This window comes from Pleurodeles waltl, chromosome 7 (genome assembly GCF_031143425.1).
Source record: "Pleurodeles waltl isolate 20211129_DDA chromosome 7, aPleWal1.hap1.20221129, whole genome shotgun sequence".
In the NCBI taxonomy this organism is placed as follows: Eukaryota; Metazoa; Chordata; class Amphibia; order Caudata; family Salamandridae; genus Pleurodeles; species Pleurodeles waltl.
The window spans coordinates 1,412,429,898-1,412,451,428 of record NC_090446.1 but is presented as its reverse complement, the minus strand read 5'-3'; positions in this window follow the sequence as shown (position 1 = coordinate 1,412,451,428).

Genomic DNA, 21,531 nt, shown 5'->3' with positions numbered 1-21,531 from the left:
GAGAGCCAAGAAGGCTGGATGCTGGATACATTTAATAGGATGTAATTTCCAAATGGGAACAGGTAACCAGTTCATGTTTGGTGTCTTTAGAATTGTAATGACGACTCCTCTTTTATGGTAAAGTCAGATTTTAAATTACAATTTTTGAAATTGCCACTTTTAGAAAGTTGTCATTTTTCTGCATTAGCAATTTAGTGCCTGTAGGCTGTCTCAGGATCACATGACTGGGTGTAGCTGTCAGTCGGGTTTTGTGTATTCCACCTGGACAGCCACACACAATAGCAAGCTTAGGTGTGCCTGGACGGGTCAATACTGGCAGGATTGGAGAGCAGAGATGGGAACAGTCCTTCATACCCTTGAATAGGCTGCATCCTGCCTCCATACGAAGGGCAGCATACCCCATGTAGTTAGTCCAAAGCCAGGACAAGGAAGGCAGGATACCCCAGAACTTCAAAGGAAAACCTCTGAAAGCTTTTTCAACCTTGCAGAGGAAGGGTCCCAGGATTAAATATCAGGCACCGCCTCTTCAATACATTTCTGGACCTGTGGATACTCTGCCAGGACAAAGGACTGCTGGGCTGCTGAAAGGAGCACCACTCTGCTGGACTGCTACTGTGAAGGAACTGCTGCCCTGCTGAGGAATACATTGCTCAATCTCTGTTAATTCTACAGAGTCATGTAGGCCACAAATTGGCATGGGACTGTTATCCTAGTTCTAGACTTGTACAAGGTCCTCAATTTGCTTTTATGAGATTTCCTATGTAATGTGCTAGCACAATTCGGCTTTCAACCCCACCTCATCCGCTAAGTCTGTCTCCTATACACTAATCTGATGACTAGGGTGCACTATAGGAGACAACTCTTGGACTCCACACCGGTTGGTAGGGGCAAAAGACAAGGTTGCCTCTTGCCCCCCCTTCTCTTCACCCTGGTGATGGAGTCCCTGGTGGCCCCAGCCAGGCTGATTGGCAGGGATTAGGGCATACCCCTAGCAGATGGCACACACTAAATCGATCATGGCTTACGATCTTGCCAAGATGTCCGTGTGATGAAAAGGCAAAACTGACTACTACTCTTTTTTTTTTTTTACTGTTTTGCAAATTCTATAATGATATCAGATCCTCCACCTTAAGTCCTCTCTTTTTTATCAGAGAGCATTTTAAACCATCAGGAGGCATTTATTCTTTTTTTAAAATCTACTAAACATGTACTCATGTTGTTCTATACTTGAATATATCAAGAAGGCCATCCGCAGACGCAAATCACTTACCCACCTAAATTATTTGCGGTATGAAGACATTCCTAATTTCATTTGATCACTGCCCTGTTATCGTTAAGTATGTCTGGATTGATTAGTTTGGAAAGTAGAAGGATTATGATTATTAGCATCTGAGACGATAGTATTGTATGAAATATTTAGTTAGGATTATTGTTGTAAGATAATGCATTTTGACTGGTCGTGTCTAACAAATCTGATTGCTTGATTGTTTTTTATTATATATTTGTTTTCTCTTATAAAACTTGTGGTATAGTATATTTTTTAACTTTTTAATCTATTGTTGATATTTATGTTTTAACGTATTTCTATTGTATGTTTTTTATGGATTCGATTACAAACCCCCCAAAAAATTAGATTGATTGATTGACACACACTCGCTCGCTTTATATAGATAATGTCATATATTCCCTTTAAGGTGTTTTCTCTGGTTGTTTGCTCAGACGTTTGCCCTTTGTGACTCATTGCTTCATCCTTTCGTGAATGTCAACCAGCATTCCTCTGGATCAAAAAGGGCTGGAATGCCTCAGGCGTGGTTCCCATTGAACAGGTCCGGGAAGACTGATGAGTGAATTAGTACTCCAGGGTGGGTGAAGTTGCACAGTATGCATATTTATTTAACAACTACAGACTGTATGAATATTACATGAGGTTCCAGAAGGTGGGACATTCCACCGCAAAATTGTGATTCCAAGGGACAATTTGAAACTGTACAATAAGCTACCTTTCCAGTTCCTTCATGTGAGCGCTTGTCCAATCAGTAGCAAGGAAATGTGTGCAAGATACTTGCATAAAAAAAGCTTGCCGAATGCTACGTAACTTTTACAACAACCTGTCATCCATTGCGTCATGGATATTGTGAAAATTTGAAAAAAGAGCAATGGTACATATTTTTGAAGGGGGCTAGGAGTTTGTGGCTTCCTACGTTTCTCAGTTACCACAGTTTCTTTGGTTCACCTGCCTGCTACTTTCAAAATCATGTCTTTTTCATGTATGCTGTTGCTGTGGTTTCTTATTTTATAATTTTTATTTTAGTTTTATTTTTGGTGTACAGAAGCCTGGTAAAGCGGCAGGGCGAGTGACAGGTGACAGTCCTGGTTCTATTGTTCTCCAGATTGCACATTATTTTCTTCTCCGATAAGACGACAGCAATCATTTTTTAAAAATGTGTAACAACGCCCCTTATCACAGCTTCTGGTGGCAGACCCAAGAAAGGGTTCCCGCATCCCAGGAAAGCATATTCATTTGGAGTGTGGGTGTTGAGACATGTGCCTAACAGCCTTGCAGGCATTTGGTGTCAGGTGCAAGACTTCTATGCCAACATCACTGGATGAGATAGGGGCCTCCTGCAACACCTCAGCACAGGCTGGTATATCATTTTTTCTTGATTGTCCCACTGAAATATTATAGAATTTAAATTTTCATGTGAGGCTTCCATTGGACGCCACCACAATAAACACAGGTTTCAAAAATGAGATCATTGTCTTCACTGCTGTTTAGTAAGTTACAAACTTTTATGAGTGCAGTCCAGGTTTACTGAACGCTAGATTGATGAACACCATAAAGAGACAGTAAACTGGAAAGTGCTCCATTAGATGATAATAAAAAGTAGCATACAGCATAGGAAAAACAGACGCCCCAGAGGAAATAAGGGGAAAGCTCGTGAAACCAAGTCTTTTTTATTGCATGTTATATTACCATGTTCTACCATAAACAAACAAAAGAACAGACCTTCTCGTCTTTCCATCCATGCACACTATATCAAAATGCATGATACATACCCAGTTCTAATCACACATGCACCCGTGGTGTGACTTCATCATCTTAACAATCAATATATATGTATTAGATTTTTTAAAGGTGAGAAGTTTGAAGTGAAAAATACAAAGACAGGATGAGCTGAAACTAGTGACCAGTCATACAATTAGTCATATGTAGATGGAGTCGGTGTAGCATGTTGATACAAATCTCAAGTCTCAGTTGTACCCAAGTAGGTGGATCTTTGACTTGAATTGAGGCTTAATATGCACAGTTCAATGGTATATAAGTTACGTAAAGCATATTTTGCCCCACAAGAACGACAGAATGGTAGATTAGCAATGCACAATTAAACCACCAAATTCAACAAGAAATACCCTCATATGGTTCCCACATAAAAAGAACCATTCAAAACTGAGGGGCATATTTATACTATGTTTGCGCCAAATGTGCGTCAAAATTTTTGACGCACAATCGGCGCAAACCCTGCCCCATATTTATACTTTGACGTCCGACGCAGCGGGCGTCAAAGTTCCACCATGTGCGCCATTTTTTGGAAGGGGGAACCAGCCTTGCGTTAATTATATGCAAGGTAGGCGTTCCCTTCCAAAAAATGACTTTAAGGCCTGTGCCCCATATTTATACTGTGACGTCATTTTGACGCACAGGAGGGGGCAGGCCTTAAAAAACGACGCCCAGCCTGATGGGCGCCGTTTTTTAACGCGGGGTCAGGGCAGGCGTTAAGGGACCTGTGGGCTTAGAAGGAGCCCAGAGGTGCCCTCCCATGCCCCAAGGGACACCCCCTGCCACCCTTGCCCACCCCAGGAGGACACCCAAGGATGGAGGGACCCATCCCAGGGAAAGAAAGGTAAGTTCAGGTAGGTATTTTTTTTTCGTATTTTTTTTGTGGCATAGGGGGGCCTGATTTGTGCCCCCCTACATGGCCCTATGCCCAATGACCATGCCCAGGGGACACTAGTCCCCTGGGCATGGCCATTGGGCAAGGGGGCATGACTCCTGTCTTTGCTAAGACAGGAGTCATTTCAATGGGGGTTGGGCGTCGAAAAAAATGGTGCAAATCGGGTTGAGGCCAAAATTTTGCCTCAGACCTGACGCCCCATTTTTTGACGCCCAATCTCCATTTTCCCCTACGCCGGCGCTGCCTGGTGTGAGTCATTTTTTTGACGCACACCAGTCCGCAGCACTGGCTAACGTCATTCAATAAATACGGCGCCCGCATGGCGCTTTGGAATGGCGTTAGCCGGCGGTAAAATTTTTGACGCACAACTGCGTTGGCGCAGTTGTGCGTCAAAAAGTATAAATATGGGCCTAAGTATTTACAAAGCCCTCGGCGCCAGCCCTCTTCTCATTAGTCATACAATGGGCAATTTTCAGCGCTGTGACCTTCATAGATATCGCACAAGGGAGGCTATTTCTCCATGATTTGTCTATCTCACAGGGGCTAGGATGTATTGTTCAGCTCATTAATAAGATAAAATAAGTACAATAAGTGGCCTTCACAACAATAACAGTACTGTTAACAAGTACACTGCTCTAACCCGGCTTCTGGAATGACAAAAACATTATGCACAGCAAGCAGACACACATTTAACTTAACATAGGTCTTCATATCAAGGCCTGCAGAGACTATGGCTAACTTAACGTTAACACACTCTAACTAGAGTTAACTGTTAAAGTGAAAATTACTAATTAGGTCAATCTAAATATAAAATCACACTAAAATATGAACAAGCTACCATTTATACGACGTATAATAACATGTAGTCAAAAGAAAATGAAACATATTGACAAACGCATCAACAGAGTCCTAGTGATGCTTCCACATAATACAGGTGGTCATGTTGTTAGTCTTACCAGTTGGTATCTTTCTACTAGGAAATGTGATCAGTTCTTTGTTGAGTTATGGCTGCTCCTGAAAAAACTTGTTCAAGAGACTTCTGCTTCAAGATTTATGAGGTTTCCGGGTCAAGATCTCTTTTGCTTCTGGAAAGTGTGCGCCAGCCAAGATCTTCAAATTGTTTCACAGATAAATTTGAGTGCCCATGTGGGCAACCTATGGCTTACACTGGTGAGTTAAAATGTATATCTATGTTCCTTCAGTTGAGAGGTGATTTGACCCCTATGGCCTTTTCCATCCATCTTGTAGTGGCTTGCAATTCCGTTTTAAGTAGTGTCAATCTGGATTTGGGGAGACCAACTAGGTCACTACTGTCATCAGATCTGTTTAGCTACAAGATCTGTGTTACTAGTTTTAAGCTTTGTCTAGATAGGAATTGTTTCATTTTCCCTAGAACCCTCTATTGGCATCACCGTCTATCAGGTTCTTGATCTACACACATAAGAGTAGCATGCTACCCAGCATGAAGCACAATAATTATTTTTATTAAACTACCCTTAGCATTTTCTAGAGGCCTGAGAGTTGGTAGCCAGTTTTGTGCTAAACAGGTGACAACTAAGGGTGAGATCAGCAGGAATTCAGCCTACTCTTTGTTTAGGCTGAGTTTTTGTTGCACCATCCAGCATTTGATTTGCTGAAGACAATTTGCTAGAAAGAATATGTTTCAACGGAGTTTGAGGTATAGCTGTGCGTCATCAGTGTACTCAGGATACTCAATGCTATAACTGTTTAGTAGATTTCCTAAATGTTCCATGTACAGGCTGGAACAAGGATTAATCCTTTGTGAACTCCAAATGGATGTCAAGCAAACCATTATTGTGAATGTTGTGCAATGCTGCTGAGAGATCTAAAATGACAAGGAGACAGCATTCACGATGGTCAAAGATGTTGAGTGCATTAGTTGAACAAGGTTTGAGGATCTGACAGTCAATAACAAACAATTTTACATGTGTAGATGTCAATCTAATAATGTCTCCCTCTCTGGGATTCCAAGCCACACCATGGAAAACTTTAGCCTGAGTTCTTAAGCCTGTCTCAGAAAATCCCTTGGTGGAAGACAATACCAGTATTGACAGTTTCCCATCCATAATTCTAAATGTTATATGTCGGCATAGTTGTGTTAGTAACCTGCCTTTTTTGTCCACAGCATGCTTCTTCCATTGTTGGTGGTGTATTGTCATATGGTTCCTACGAATTAGGTAGGACTGCACAATAGGTCAGCATGAACTTCAGAATATAGGGACTCAATCCGCATAAACCATCAGTAAATGCTGACAACTCCTAGCTAGCTCACAGTGCTCCATCTGAAGCCCTAACCTTACCAAGGTACCAGATGGTATCAAACATGACCACTCTAATTCCCAAGGAAGTCATGCAAACAGATTACACTTTGATTGTTACTCTGTGTGACCAAGGTAACAAAAGAGTGATATCAAAATTGTCTTTTTAGAAAGCATGAGCTGTGATTATTAGGCAGACAGATGAAAGAAAGCATGTAAACAACAGTATACAAACGGTAAAAAAGATAAAAAATCAACCATGATAATGTTACTATGTTGTTACACTCCTACTTATAAATACCTACACAAATGAGAGCATAGTGTAAGTACCCTCTGCCAGATCCACTAGGATAGCCTAACCCCACATACCTGTGCCAGGAAGTTAGTCTGGGGTAGTGCAGCTATCATCCTTTGCAGGATAGCAGTCAGAGTCAGTAGGGCTTTATCTCAGTCGCAGTGCACCATATTACAGGATAATCCCAGCAGAAGCAATTCTCTGCTGAATGTAACACAGAGGCAGTTTATATGATAAAAGCAATGATCATATCACACTGTGTCAAAGGCGCAGAGCTGATGCGATTGTGTGTCTGGAGGCTTAGAGTTGCCTCCACCAGACAATCAGGATACAAGGTGTAGTAGCCCGGCCGCCCACACGGATCTCTATAAGCCATTTTGAGGAATTTCATGATGTTCTTTTATTTGTATTTTGCTTGCTACACCACACAATAAGTGAGTGTTCTTTCTGTAACGATAGGTACTGATGTAAGGTTTCCAGAAGGGCAAGGGTTTGCTCCCTCTCTGGGGTCATCACTTTTCAGCTGATAGGGGCCCCCTCTGTCTTCGGGTTCCTCTCCACCGTCCTGAGGTAAAAGTTGGCAATGACCTGCAAAAGTAGAATGTATCCATGAACAGCATCCTCATCAGCATCCATTAACAGCATCCTGCTACCAGAGTAAATCCAGCAGTAGAAGATGAAATTGGAAGTATGCTGCTCCGCACACTCCTGCGGCTTTGGCAAACAGGTTTCTGCGCTAGAAATTACAGTGGTAAGAGCAGTCCTAAGTGACAGTGATGAAAACAACTCCATGCAACCCGACCTCCCTCTGTGCACTCTGAGGCCGTTGTGATATCTTTATGTTCATAGCTATTTTGTTTGGATAGCACAAACTGTAGAACACAACAGCGGTCACTCCACGTAATCTATTCCCTTTACCCCATCAAATCATATAAACAAAGAAAACAAGCTCTGGGAAAGTCATTATAGCAAATGATACAACAGACAGGGAAATGTGATTCATGAAGTACTGCTTCTTCTCCACAAATAAGAAACACAGATGATGAATTAATACCAAGACAGTCACACCCAGTAGTGGATAACCAGGCAGGTGCATGTCAAACCCGGTGCACATTTCATTCTAAAGTGGGTACCAGCCCAGTGCTTAATTTGAGACTGTAGTTTCTGGTGCAAGGCACCGGCACTTATTTTTGAGGGTCAGCACTTATTTTGCTGACTCTAGCATTTACTGCAAGCAAAAGCCTCATATGGGAAAGACGGAGGAAAAGAAAAACGAATAATCTTCACAAAGGGAGAAAACAGAAAGCTGCAAGGGAGAGAAGAAAGGGCAGGGAGTGGCTGTAAGTAGATCAAAGAGGCCCAAGATGGCTTCAGATTTAAGCTGCATCAGTATCCTGTGCTCACACATTTAATTGCAGCAACTGCGTGTTTCAGAGGAGAGCTTTGAGCACCCGCAAGTTTTTATTTACAAACTAAGCACTGGACAAGCCTGCCTCCTCGTCCAACCCAGATGCTGAACAAGAATCGCCCCTGGCACCCTAAATCATAATACAGTCTTCATAAGGTCTGTATTGTAGCACGGTCCCCGTTGGCACCAGCATCCCGCTCTTCTCACTGCAGACCAGATTATTTCCTATTCACTTGAGGGAACATCCAGGCTAAACCCGCTAGAAAATATGAGTTTTAGCAATCCCACAATGGGTAGTTAAAGTGAAAGTGTTTCAGCACCCTCGGTGCTACATTCAGAGCAGTTGTCCCCACCAACGGGCTCTTCGAGTCAAGGTTCGGTCTTATCTCTCGCTGGAGACAAGATAGAGTTTGGAGTATTCATCGATCTGGGATTGAGGTCAAACGTGCCAGCTGCCAGTGAGGAGCAACAGTCTCATTGCGCTCGGCACAGGAAATTGATCTCTGCTGTGGTAATCCGTCATTGTGTTAAGTACACATGGGTCCTTTTGGCAGACTCTGGATGCTCTTACTGTTTTGATGACAATATAGCAGCTCTGAATTCACAGTAGCACTTAATTTAGGGGTCATGGCACACTCCTCCTTCCACAGTCCCAACCAGGCGTATGGGGGTTGCTTCCCACGCTCTCTATGTGTTGTCTTTTGGCGGGTCATGTCACTGTCCAGGGTGACAGCTCTGTCGATACCACAGAGCTACACCAAGGTGACAGCCCTCAAGATTCACCGCAACCCCTACCTGGCATTTGAAGGTCACAAACATGCATTGAAGGTAGCGTCCCACTCTGAGTCACAACACTGCACAGGGAGACGGCCCTTCTCCACCACAATGCTGCTTCAGGGTGATGGCCATTAAGATTCACTGTAGCAGCCCCCATCTGACATTCAGGATTTACAAACATGAGTTCTTTTGAAGGGCATGCAGAGCCTGACTCTTCCTTCCCCCAATGCGTTCCTCTCCCAGCTCACAGGAATGGAGAAATTCACAAATCTGTCTGGGCTGAATCCTGTACGTCCACATGTTCCTCTTACAAGTCCTAGGTCTCTCAAAATGGAATCCAGAGACCTCTATGTATTGTGCCCTTACAATTACACATTCATCCATGCAGCCACACACATAAATACATGTGTAGGCTTCCATGTGCTGTACCCTCCACAGGTACACGTACATCCTTGCATGCACACACAACCATGCATGCTAACTCTCATGTACTGTAACTTCACAAGCACATGTACATCCCAGGACACATATGCACCTGCACACACTGTCTGGCACTGCATAAAACCCAATACAGACACATGATGAGTTAAGCATACAGCAGTGGATCTTTACCAGAGTGGACCAGGAGACACCACTCCTGTGACACAGGTAAAAAGGTGTTCATTCTATTGCTCACTAAAACTTACAACACGGCATGCTGGCACCACTTTGCTCATGCTACTTAACTCCTGGTGAAGGCAGTAGCCTTTCACCCCTCGAGGATAGCACTTTGCGTGCTCCTCCTAGTCTTGGTAAGACTGCATTCTATGAAAAAGGCCTAGCCTAGGTCATGATGCACACACATGACCCGTATTCACCCATGACCATAAATTGCTACCAAGTTTACAGATATCACTGCAGGTGGGGCTCTCAGAGCAGGGCTACACATTCATTACTATGCAAGGAACATTTACATCCTAACAGCTACCATACGTGGATTTCAAGCACTGTTGAAGTTTCACACAGGGCTGTGGCTGCTCAGTTGTCGCCAAAATGTATGAATGGCACTGACCACTTCATGTAGTTATAATTAGTGCTTAAGGTGAGTCAATGAGTGTTAGTGGGGCTGCCTGGAACTCATTTATGAGGATTGGCACTTATTTTTCCTCATCAGCTATTTTCTGAGAGCTGGAGAGAGGAAAAACACACATAGGGAAAAGACGGGGAGAAATGAAAGATGGAAAAATTGTCACAAAGGGAGAAAGCAGGAACCTGCAAGATGGGAACAAAGGAGAAGGGACTGTCGAATAGTAGTTTAATAGTGAAAGCTGCTGTTCTGAGCAGAGCTTTGAACACCCCTCATTCTTTTACAAATTTAGCACTGGTTATGAAGTAGGATTTCTTCAATGCGAGCAAACCAACAGCATGTGATCCTTGGTCAGCAGCCCCAACTCAACCGATTTGGAACGTTTATCGGGCTTTAATTTACCAACAAGGAACATGGAATTACAGGACTAGGGAGATATAGATTCATGGAATTATAAAACCGTGGAGCACAGAATTGTGTTCCATTATTCTGAAGAAAGCTTCCAAATATAGAATGGAATAATTCATGTGCACTCCATATGGACAATATAGCTGGGTAATTTGTCAGTTTGGTTGACTGGGGTAGGAGTCTGGCTGTGAGGCTGCTCATTCCCCTATAATGAGATACACATTCTATTGAACGATGAGTGTATCTTAAACGCTCTTTTAAAAGACGTAGAAATATTGTAGCTATTAGGTATGTCTAGAGAAAATAAAAAAATTGTATAGACAAGATAGACATTTAACTGTCAAATTTCTGAACAGTACGGCGTACATTAACAGTTAATCTGTCGTTTTACAAGAGGCATAGGAAGATACCTCCTTACTGCCTCCTATGCCTATTCCTAACGCCATCCATCATACATAGCCACTATACATCTTCGGTGGAAGAAAGTCACCAAACCCAAGCCAAACCTAACAAACACTATACCTTTACCCCATTCATATGTATGATTCTCTGGTCTTAACCTCAGCCGCTAGAGTGAACCTAACCAAATAATATTTTCTAATCTATTTGTACAGGCCCATGGAAGGAAAGTGGAATGCAATAGGTATGGTAGAGGTACTGACCTGAACCAAAAGATTTGATTGACTCCTTAAATACATGTTTGCATTAAATTCATTGCTTATCAGTGTCTATTTTTTCTTTTCAGGTTAAGACCACCGCAATCTGTTACCGTCAATGTAGAGTACAAGAAGCGGAGTCATCAACAGCAGCGCTGGAGAGGACACTGTGGATGCTACCATTCAGCTGATGGAGGTAGAAGTTCATCTGATCATGGTAGCTTAACACTGGCTGGCAGAGGAGGAGGTTGCATTGGCAAAATCCTTAATCAGTGCCATACACTAGCTGAAAACAAATGTTGCAGCTAGCACAGCAGCAGCCCTGGTCTATCCTGCACCAGATGCACACCAGAAGAAACAATGGAAAAACTTCCACCATCTCCTTTTTAGGGTGGAAAAAATTCTATCCAGCCTGACTGATCAGAGACAAAACCTAGAGGAAAAGACGCTGCCAGACAGACTTTAATTTTGGACCTACAGTTGTTAGAGTTAGAGATGGTCAGGTGCATGCTTATTGTGGCTGGAGGGCTGTTGGGGTTTTTGTTGGGTTTAGGGGCAGGTGTATTTTGTTGTGGGTGGGATTTGTTTAGGTTGGAAGTACATATGTTTCATTGTGGGTAGGATTTTTTAGGTAGTGGAAAGGTGTGTTGTATTGCGGTTTAGATTTGTTGGGTTTATAGAGGTCTGTTGAGGGTGTGATTAACTTAGAGGGGGTGGGTATTAAATAACCATAACTTACTGGATATGACCTTTCATGATTTTTATTTTTATTGTGACATTTTATTGTGTTTTCCTACCTCCTACCAATAATTCAGAAGGCACGTCCTATTTCCAAAAGGGCATTTTTTGTGAGGACCTCTGTGCTGCTCTATTTGCCATACATGGCTGGGAGTGAGTTGGTTATGAGCAGTGTTTGGTGTATTTGTGAGGATCTTGGGGCTACAGTTTAGCAGGAGGTGAAGCAGAGAGAGAGGGGAGAGAGGGAGTTGGCATTCCCATACTTACCATCTTCTCTTGAGTGGCTAAAGAATAATATCAGTAACTATGCTGGATAAGTAAGGTTTGGGTTTTGGGCCTTGTAAAGATTAAGGGGCATATTTAAGAAAAGTGGCGCTGCATCCAGTGAGGCACCAGCAACACCACTTTTCTTACGCCCCTTAGCGTCCCCTTACGCCACCATGTGTGACCCATATTTAAAATACGGCACACAATGGCAGTAGTTAGGGGACTAGTGTCATCATTTTTTATGCTAGTCCGGAGCTTTGCAAGATTAGTGTATAAAATGTTGACGCTAATCCTGCAAAGCCCATTGAGGCCCAATGTAATCAATGGTGTGCCTCCTTTTAACGCATGCTCTGAGCAGGCGTTAAAAGTGCCGAAAAACAATGACGCAAAAAAATCTCTTAGATGTTTTTGCACCATTTTTTCAGCCCCTCTAATGGGGAAACAAAGTGGCGAAATCTATGCATTAGGCTAAATTGTAAATATGACGTGGGGATTTTGGCCTTGTTGGGTCACATTAGTGTAAAAAAATGACACTAATGTGACGCAAGGAGGCCCTAGGGGCTCTTAAATATGCCCCTAAGGGTTTTGAAGAATGGATTCCCAGTTTTCCTAGGGTAGCCGAGATTCAGCAGGGAGCAAGTCTCATCAATAAGAGGTACAGAATTTCTAGTGTAGCCCCCATTACTTATTTAATGTCACGTCGTAACCCTTTATTGCTAATAGGTTATCTCCGGTATGACCACCTCAGTCTTCTGGCTGACAAAGTCTACTGTAGAGTAACTGTAGAGTAACCTCTCATTTTCAGATCTGGGTTCATTAAGCTTTATGTTGTATTTATCAAAATTTCTTGCAACACAAATATAACATGGAGGTGACAGTAATATGGCGTTCAGGAGCTTAAATAAAATAAATTGTTCACTATAATGAAAATCGCTATGTAGGGCTACTGGAATTCTACAACTCTGTGGTGCAATATTTTTGATAAACTTTTCATCTGGTACATGATTTGCAGCTTTCAACAAAAATATTGTGGCTAGCTCAGGCACTTTCGTCGCAACTCACAAAAATCAGCCATGTACACTGGGTGCCATGCTTATTTTCAGAACTAAGGGCGCACACCCGGCGACTGGTGAATCATTTGAAAAATTAGGTGCAACTCTACATTTTTTTTTTTTTACAGTTATCCAAAAAGATGTGGCATTGACCAGTGACAGTCAAAACCATGTGACGAAAAGGTTAGAAAACTGAATACAAATATATGGGAGGTGCCTAACACTCTTTGCCGGTCCAAGACTGGCTGATGTCTCATACAAAATCCTATAGATGCAGGAAAAAACATTGGCCAATTCTCCATAAACTACTTTTTTTTAGTTTTGGATCAATCCCTTTTGATTATTGGCTTGTTTGGGTCATCCAACTTTAGCCTTTGCTTTGAGACTGTGTCAATCACATTTTAGATCAACACAGACGAATATTTCTCTCGCCTCATGCTATTAGGTAAACCATTCTACCTCCTACTGAAATATATGAGATGCATTCATTTTAGCAGCTGGCAGGGACTATTTATTTCCACCTTGGAACACAAGCTCAAATTGATGCTTGAACGATAGAGTGACCTCACTGAGTAGGTTTGTATCTTTGTCAAACCAAACCAGTGCTTAATTTGTGCTTGTTGTTTCCGGTGCTGAGCACCGGCACTTATTTGTGAGGGCCAGGGCTTATTCTTATGACTCAAGCATTTGTTGCGAGCAAAAGACACACGGAAGAAGGAAAAACTAAAAAGCGTCATAAAGGGAGAAGGTAGAAAGTTGCAGGATGAGCTGAAGGGGCAGGGGTGGCCGTAAATGGATTGAAGAGGCCTGAGATGGCTTCAGGATTACGCTGCCTCAGTATTCAGTGCTGGCAGATTTAATTACAGCAGCCTCGTGTTTAAGAGAAGGACTTTGAGCACGGGCACCTCCTTATTTACAAATTAAGCACTGATCCAGAGAAATTGAATCTCATGCCCTACACCTCCTCCCAACTATCCTCCCCAATTATAGGGAGGAATCAGCAAGATTCAGCGAACAACAACGTAGTGATTTCAGTTTTTTCAGCCTCTTTGCATCATGATAGTCCATGGGTTTTTGAAGGTCGATGTTGTCGATGTTGTGATACTTTAACTAAACGAGAATCATTTGTATGATACTACTCATCACTTGACACCGATACTTGATAGTCATTAGAGAGTCTGATCATGCTTTTTATTTGTCCCCATTCTTGTTTCCAATATGGGAGATTGTCCCATCCTTCCCCGTGATGCTGAGAATTTTGATTTCTTGATTTACCCAGAACAGTGTGCCTATCCACTGTAACTCACATCGTGCTCCACAGAGATATTGATACAATCTGATTTTTTTCTCTATCCATAAATTGCAAAATTTAGATTAATGTCTCTTAGACTACATCTCCAACACTGCATGTGTCAGGGTGCTAATACCTTTCAGCACTGTTACTGTGAGAGCCTGAAAAATATGAATGGCCATAACCATTTCCTGAAAAGCAGGATAGAAAGTGCTAATTCAAGTCCTGCCTCTGCCACAGTTTTTTTTGTTTGACTGGTGTCTTAAGTAGGTGAACAGCTGGAGCAGCATCATTTTACTACCTTAGACAGTGATAATGGTTGTCACCGGATCGTTCAATGAGTGTAATACTTTTTAAAGGAAATGTATATTTGTTAAGATCTCGGAAGTGATTAGTCAGCACAACCAAACACAACTTAATAACAACATATTTCAAAGTAAAATTTCAACTGAGCAAAAACCACACTGCAAAACTGTGAAAACAGAAAGCAAAACTTCAACTACAATACAACCCAAAAATACAATACATGGCATCTTTTCCAAAAAATTGTGCAATGCCACAAAAATACACACATAGGGCCTGATTACAACTTTGGAGGAGGGTGTTAATCCGTCCCATATGTGACGGATATCCTGCCCACTGTATTATGACTTCCATAGAATATAATGGACTCGTAATACAATGGGTGGTATATCCGTCACATTTGAGACAGATTAACACCCTCCCCCAAGGCCCATAGTCTTGCCACTCATTACCACTTTCAAAAATCAGTTTTCATAATATGGTGGTAAATGATGCTTTTACCAAGCATGTATATAAGAGTGCCAGTCAAACATGCTTTGTATTAAAGCCCTCAGTCTTTTTAGATCAAGCCTGCTGGATAGTACAGGTGCTGTTTGCAGTGAGCCATACTGTGGGCTTACCAAGACCATTCCAGGACTTGGAGTCCGCCTATTGCTTACCATTGGTTGGATTTCCTTTCACTCTCCTTTGCTTACTACATATTCCAGGTAGCATGGGGCATTTTGTCAGCCTGCTTAACCATTGGTTAAATTCACTTTGAGTGACTGCTTTTTGCTCTTTCACAAGACACACATTGGCACACAAGCTAGTTATCTTCAGTGCCAATTCTTTTGTTTTCACTTTATAATTACTTTAGAGTTTCCTTTTGTGTGTAGAGCCTGGAGTGATATTAGGACACTTATGATGCACATTACATTTTATCAGATCCCATCTCTTGCTAATGCTGTTGCAAATTCCTTTGGAAGTGTTTTGCTTTTTGACTGTTGCTATTTTCCAGCTGCCCAGATTGTTTTCATTTGAAACTGCTCTGTATTAAGTTATCCTCTTTTTACTATTTGTCTTTCTTCCCCCCTCCTTCTTTCTTCCTTCCTTTTTTCTTGTCTTTCTTTTTATTTCATCCTTCCTTGCATTCTTTCATTCTTCTTTTTCTTTATTTCCTTCCTTCTTTCATTCTTAATTTTATTTCTTTCCTGCCTTCTTGTATCCTTCTTTTTCTTCCTTCTTTCATTCTTCTTTTTCTTTCTTGCCTTCTTTCTGTTTTCGACATTTCCTTCCTTAGTTCTTTTTTTCTACCGTTCCTTCATTCTTTCTTGCCTTCCGTCTGTTATGCTTTCTTTCCTTCCTTCCTTCTTCCTTTCCTTATTTCCTTCCTTCTCTTTCTTTCTTTCCTTATTTATTTCCTCAAAGGCAAGAGGCTTGCTGCTAATGGCAGACTGATTGGCCTTTGAAGTTGTTTTTTTATTGCCAAGAAGGGTGGGTTTTTTTTAGACAAAGAAAACTATTTTGCTTGTAGCAGCATTTTTTTTTAGATTGACAAGGGGCCGACATATTCCCAAACAATAAGGTTTGGGAAAAAACATGACAAAACAAAAAAAGAACTGCCAGAAGACTGGTGGTCACTGCCAGACCTATTGGCTTTGGCAAAGCTTATATTTTTTTGTTTTAAGCACTCCACAATAGTGCTTCTGTTTTCCTTCTTTTCTCCTTCATGTGCTCACCTTCCCACCTCTGCACTCTGTCTTATCCTCTCTCTTACCCTGGTACTTCTCCCATGCTCTCACACGTTTCCTCTCCTCCACACCTCTGTCTTCTGTGTTGCTTCTCCCATCCGTGCCCACCTCCTCTCTTGCCCTCTGCTTCTCCTTCCACCCCCGATACTTCCCTGTTGCTTTCTCGCCAGTCTGCTTCTTACCCGCCCACCCCTCGTTCCTGTCTTGCCTATTGCTTATTCTCCCAAATCCTGCTCTATTTGTTGCACCTCCCCCGTGGTGCTGTTCTCTCTTGCCCAGTGCTTGATTTGTAAATAAAAACGTGCCAGTGCCCAAATCCCTCCTCTGAAACTCGCGGCAGCAGCATTTACTGTGCAAGCACAGAATACTGAGACAGCTTGATCCTGAAGCCATCTCCGGACTCTGCAATCCATTTAAAACCACTCCCTGCCCATTCAGCTTACTCTGGCACCGTTCTGCTTTCCACCTTTGTGACGCTTTTTCGTTTTTCTCTTCCTCCATCTTTCCCATATGTGTATTTTGCTCGCAGCAAATGCTTGAGGCAGAAGAATATACGCCGGCCCTCAAAAATAAGTGCCGGTGCTCAGCACCGGAAACAACAAGCACAAATTAAGCACTGTTCTTGCCCACGTTGCTTTGCCCTGGCCCCCAACTGTGTTGCTTCTCCAGCCGCCCGCACAATCCTGCTTTAGCACCCACTCCAGACCCTGACATGCTGTGTTGCTCGCCCCCCCTTTGATGCTTCAATTAAAACAAAACAAAAGTTTGCGCTACTGTGTAGATGCAGTAGGTGCAATCACGCATGGTGCACGTGCCTACAAAATTACATGTCAGCCGCATGATAGTTTATTTCCCTTAGCCATGCTGTACAGTATTGCAGATGCTGACCAGCATGGCTAAAATCATTGGCAATGTTTGTTTTGACAAGATAGTTGCCTACATTCAGGATCTTATGAGGTCTCTTTCAGCGCTGCCTCCCGTGTTTCTTCAAGGTGCTTTGAAGCTGTCGTGTGCATCTCCGGAGGGCGGTGAGCGATCACACACGCGTCCTGGCGCTCCAGTAGTCTACACAGAGCTCCCGTCTTTTCTTCAGTATGAAATCACAAACGTTTTGCTCACCATCTGACTGACACTGAATTTTCGGTATTCATAATTGCTCTTAGCTGTAAATATCTCCTTGTTAGATGTATTATGGATCTGAAATTGTGTTGTTAGCGACATTTAGAAATCAAATTACGAAGTACTATAATAGTTATTTTGAGTAAAGGCGGGGAAAACGACAGATTGTTGTTGCAGGGACCCCTAAAGCACACACCTCCTGCATGCACCACTTATGTACTGTGAGTTAATTGACAGATGGCACCCCAGCTCGCTGAAAAGTGTATTCATTGTTTCTCCCACTTTTCTACCGTGTAGACTGTATTGTTTAGTTTAATATTTACTGACACGGTCCAATTATTTAAGGGGCAGTGCGCCCTGGCATCATAGTACCTTTTCTTGGCATACTGTGGCCACCCCTTTGCCTGTAGTATCAGTGAAATGCATCTAAAGATGTAGTTGATTGTCTGAAAGAATAGCTGACGTGTTGAGGAAGTGAGGCTAATTGAAGTGTTCTTGGGTGTTGGCAAGCCACACTTTAAGCTATGTAAACACTTCAATTAACTTAGTCATTTGTTCTTCACCTGCAGCCATAATTCCAGGAACTCAGTTATTCATTCATTCACCTTTCATACCATCGCAATAGATACATTCTTGCACAATTCGTAAGTGCTTTGAGCATTGTAAGGGTTGGGAAAGCGCGTCTATAAAATCCATTGCAAAACTATCACTCACTCAAACTCGATCAATAAATGCAGAAGCACCTTCACTCACGGCAGAAGCTAGCTATTTTGGCTTTGTGTGGCCTTTCACAGGACTGACTTTCATGTGCCTGAGTGCTCTGATACTTGTTCTTGCATGAGTGTGTGGCTGTTACTGATAGCCTTGGGTGAGCTGTTGTTAGTATTTGATGAAACACTGAGGGTGTTGTTACGACTGAGTGCATGTGGCCAGCTGCACGGATCGTTATACATTATTATACACATAAGAAACGACATGATAATTTATTGTGTTGCTTATATATTGCCAAATAGGATTGCAATGCCGGTGATAAACTGAGTGCATTGCTAGCAAGCATTGACAAAGGCAATGGGTCTGGCTTACAACTGAAAATGCACCCCATGGACCCTATCTATTAAGCATCCTGACATTAACTTGTCCACAGATGCATCCAAGTAGGTAGACAATACCACCATGGGAAATAAAGTGACATGGCCCATTCCACCCCTAGGGTCAGACTTCTGGCCCCCACCCAGGGAAACCTCTACCCATAGCGACAACAACCAGCAGAGGATACTGGCAGGTGTTAGTGTCAACAGCCAGGCCCCAGGCCAGTTACTAACGCGTGGAAGCTCCAAGCCGGAGCCTTGGGATAGTCTCACTTCCAGCTTTTGGATCAGGCAAGGAGTTCCCAACCCACTCCGGAGGGTTCCCTTTAGCACTGCATAGCAGTGGTAAAGAGTACAGAGACCAAATGCCAACAACACAGGTTTGGCAACAGAATACAAAAATCTAGGAGAGACTCTGAATTAGTGCCACATGCTCCAGACATGATTAAATGCAAGTCTAAAGTCATCTCTATTTAAGTCACACACGGTTCCAATAGGAGGAACCAAATTGAAAAGAGTTCACATGTGCTATAATACCAACTTAGCACAGCGAGAGCACACGCTCACTGGCCCAGGCACTGCTTTTTCTCTTCAGTAGAACCAAATGCTTAGTCAGTGTGGGTGGGGCTCGGACTTGGAAAATGAGAGGTACTTTCTGTTTCCAGGAACTATCCCAACATCCACTCTCTAGCAACAAAGGCCTTTTGTGCTGTAAAGGCTGTTTTTCTGCTGGTACAGACGATGTTCAGACTAAAACGAGAAAAGCCAAGTCTGAGGGCAGGCTGAGGGCTGTTGGAGGCACAGGAAATGCTACAAGACTAGCTGAAAGAGCATTCAGGCTGGGAAGAGGCACAGAGCAGTATACTCATTATAATGTTAGTGTTTCTGTACTAGCAACAGGACTGCAGTTTATAAAAAAAGACAGTGAGTAGCCGGGAATAACTTAGTAGTTGCTGGACTGTCGTAAGCACAAAAAAAAAAATCAACAAAAACACAATAGTGAAATGGAGAACATTGGGAGGATGGGTGCAGGGCTGGTCCTAGGACTTTTGAGTCACCAGGCAGAAAGGGAATGTGTTGGCTCTCCCCCGCAATTTGCATACACTGTGAAATCACAGAAAATGACATCATTGGAAGGATCACCAACTGACTATTGTTGACCGACTTTGGAAGAAGTAACTTTCTTGGTGCACATAAATTGGGGTGAGAGTCTTTTTAGGTCTCACAGGTAGTAACCTGAGTATGGCACCATTGTTGCTCCCTTAATAGAGTTAACTTCCAAAAAGCAACCAAAGAAAGTGATCTGGACTGAGTCAGACAGCTTTTGATGCTCTGAAGGCAGCCATGTGCACAGCACCTGTGCTGAAGGCACCTGACTTCTCTCCAGAAATTTTCATGCAGACTGATGCTTCAGAGCATGGTATAGGAGCAGTGTTGTCACACCTAAACAAAGAGAGCCTAGATCAACCTGTAGCCTTCATCAGTAGGAGGCTACTTCCCTGGGAACATAGGTGGAGTGTAATTTAGCGTGAAACTTTTACTGTGGTCTGGGCGCTGAAGAAACTAAGGGCCAGATGTATGAAAAAGTTTTGCACTCGCAAACGGTGCGAATCGGTAAATTTGGTCGTTTGCGAGTGCAAAACAGTGGTCTGCGATGCATGAAAGGCATTCGCAGACCACACATAAGAAATCGCTAAAATTGCAATTTCTTGCGCTGCGACCTGGAAATTGCGAATCGCTATTTGCGATTTGCAAATACCAGGTCACAAGGCTATGCTGCAAAAAATCGTAAATTGCGATTTTTCGCAGAATGGCATTTTGCACTTGCAAAATACCATGATATGCAACCAGGTGGTAACCTGGTGCAAAATTTTAAAATGCAGTTAAACTGCATTTTTAAATTGAACATGTAAAGCACACATGCCCTTTTGGCATGGGTGTACCTTACATGTTGCAAAAAAATATTTTGGGGTGGAGCAGAGGGGGCCATAGGCCCCCAGCACCCTGGCCTTTTGCATTTCCAAAATTGCGATTTCTGGTTCAGAAATCGCAAATTTGGAAATGCTAAAAATTCGCAGCTATGGGCCAACAGGCCCATAGCAGCGAAAGGGGCCGGTATTGCAATTTGCGATTCGGTAATAGCATTTGCGATTTTTAAGAAATCGCTATTACCGAATCGCAAATGTGATACATGGCCCTTTGCGAGTCGGTAATAGTGATTTCTTAAAAGTCGCTATTACCGAATCGCAATGGGCCGTGATGATACATCTGGCCCCAAGACTCTACCTGTTTCGGGCTCACTTCCGGGTTCAGACCAACCACAGGCCCCTCAGATGGTTAATGCAGATGAGGGGTGAGAACCCAAAACTGTTGAGGTGGTCCAGCTCCCTACCGGGAATGGACTTTATAGTGGAACACCACCCTAGAACAGAAAACGCCAATGCTGATGGTCTGTCTAGATTCTTCCACCTTAGTGATGAGAACTCCCATGAGATTGGGTAGTTCTTCCCACTTTCAGCTGGAGGGAAACACGTGTTAGACCTGGCATCGTTGGCTTGGTCTTCCCTAACTTTTTGCCTCTGCTTCCCAGGTTATTGCTAGGGGCTGGACTCTGTTTTTGCTGTTTTATTTTACTCTGGCCACTTTACCACTGCTAACCAGTGCTAACGTGCAAATGCTCCCTATGTGAAATTGTAGGTGTAATTGGCTTCTCCATAATTGGCATATTTGATTTACTAGTTAGTACCTGGTAAAGTGCACTAGAGGTGCCTAGGGCCTGTAGCATTTGATTTACAAGTGCTATGCACCTCTAATGCACTTTACTAGGGACTTACTAGTAAATCAAATATGCCAATTATGGAGGAGCCAATTACACATACAATTTCACATAGGGCACTGATTGTGCCACCCACAGGAGTAGCCCTGTAAACATGGCTCAGGCCTGCCACTGCAGTGTCTGTGTGTGCAGTTTAAAATTGCCAATTCAACTTGTCAAGTGTACCCACTTGCCAGGCCTAAATCGCCCCTTTTTAACCCCTTCGCTGCCAGGCCTTTTACCCCTCCTATTCCGAGCATTTTTTTGGCTATTTGGGGCAGTTCGC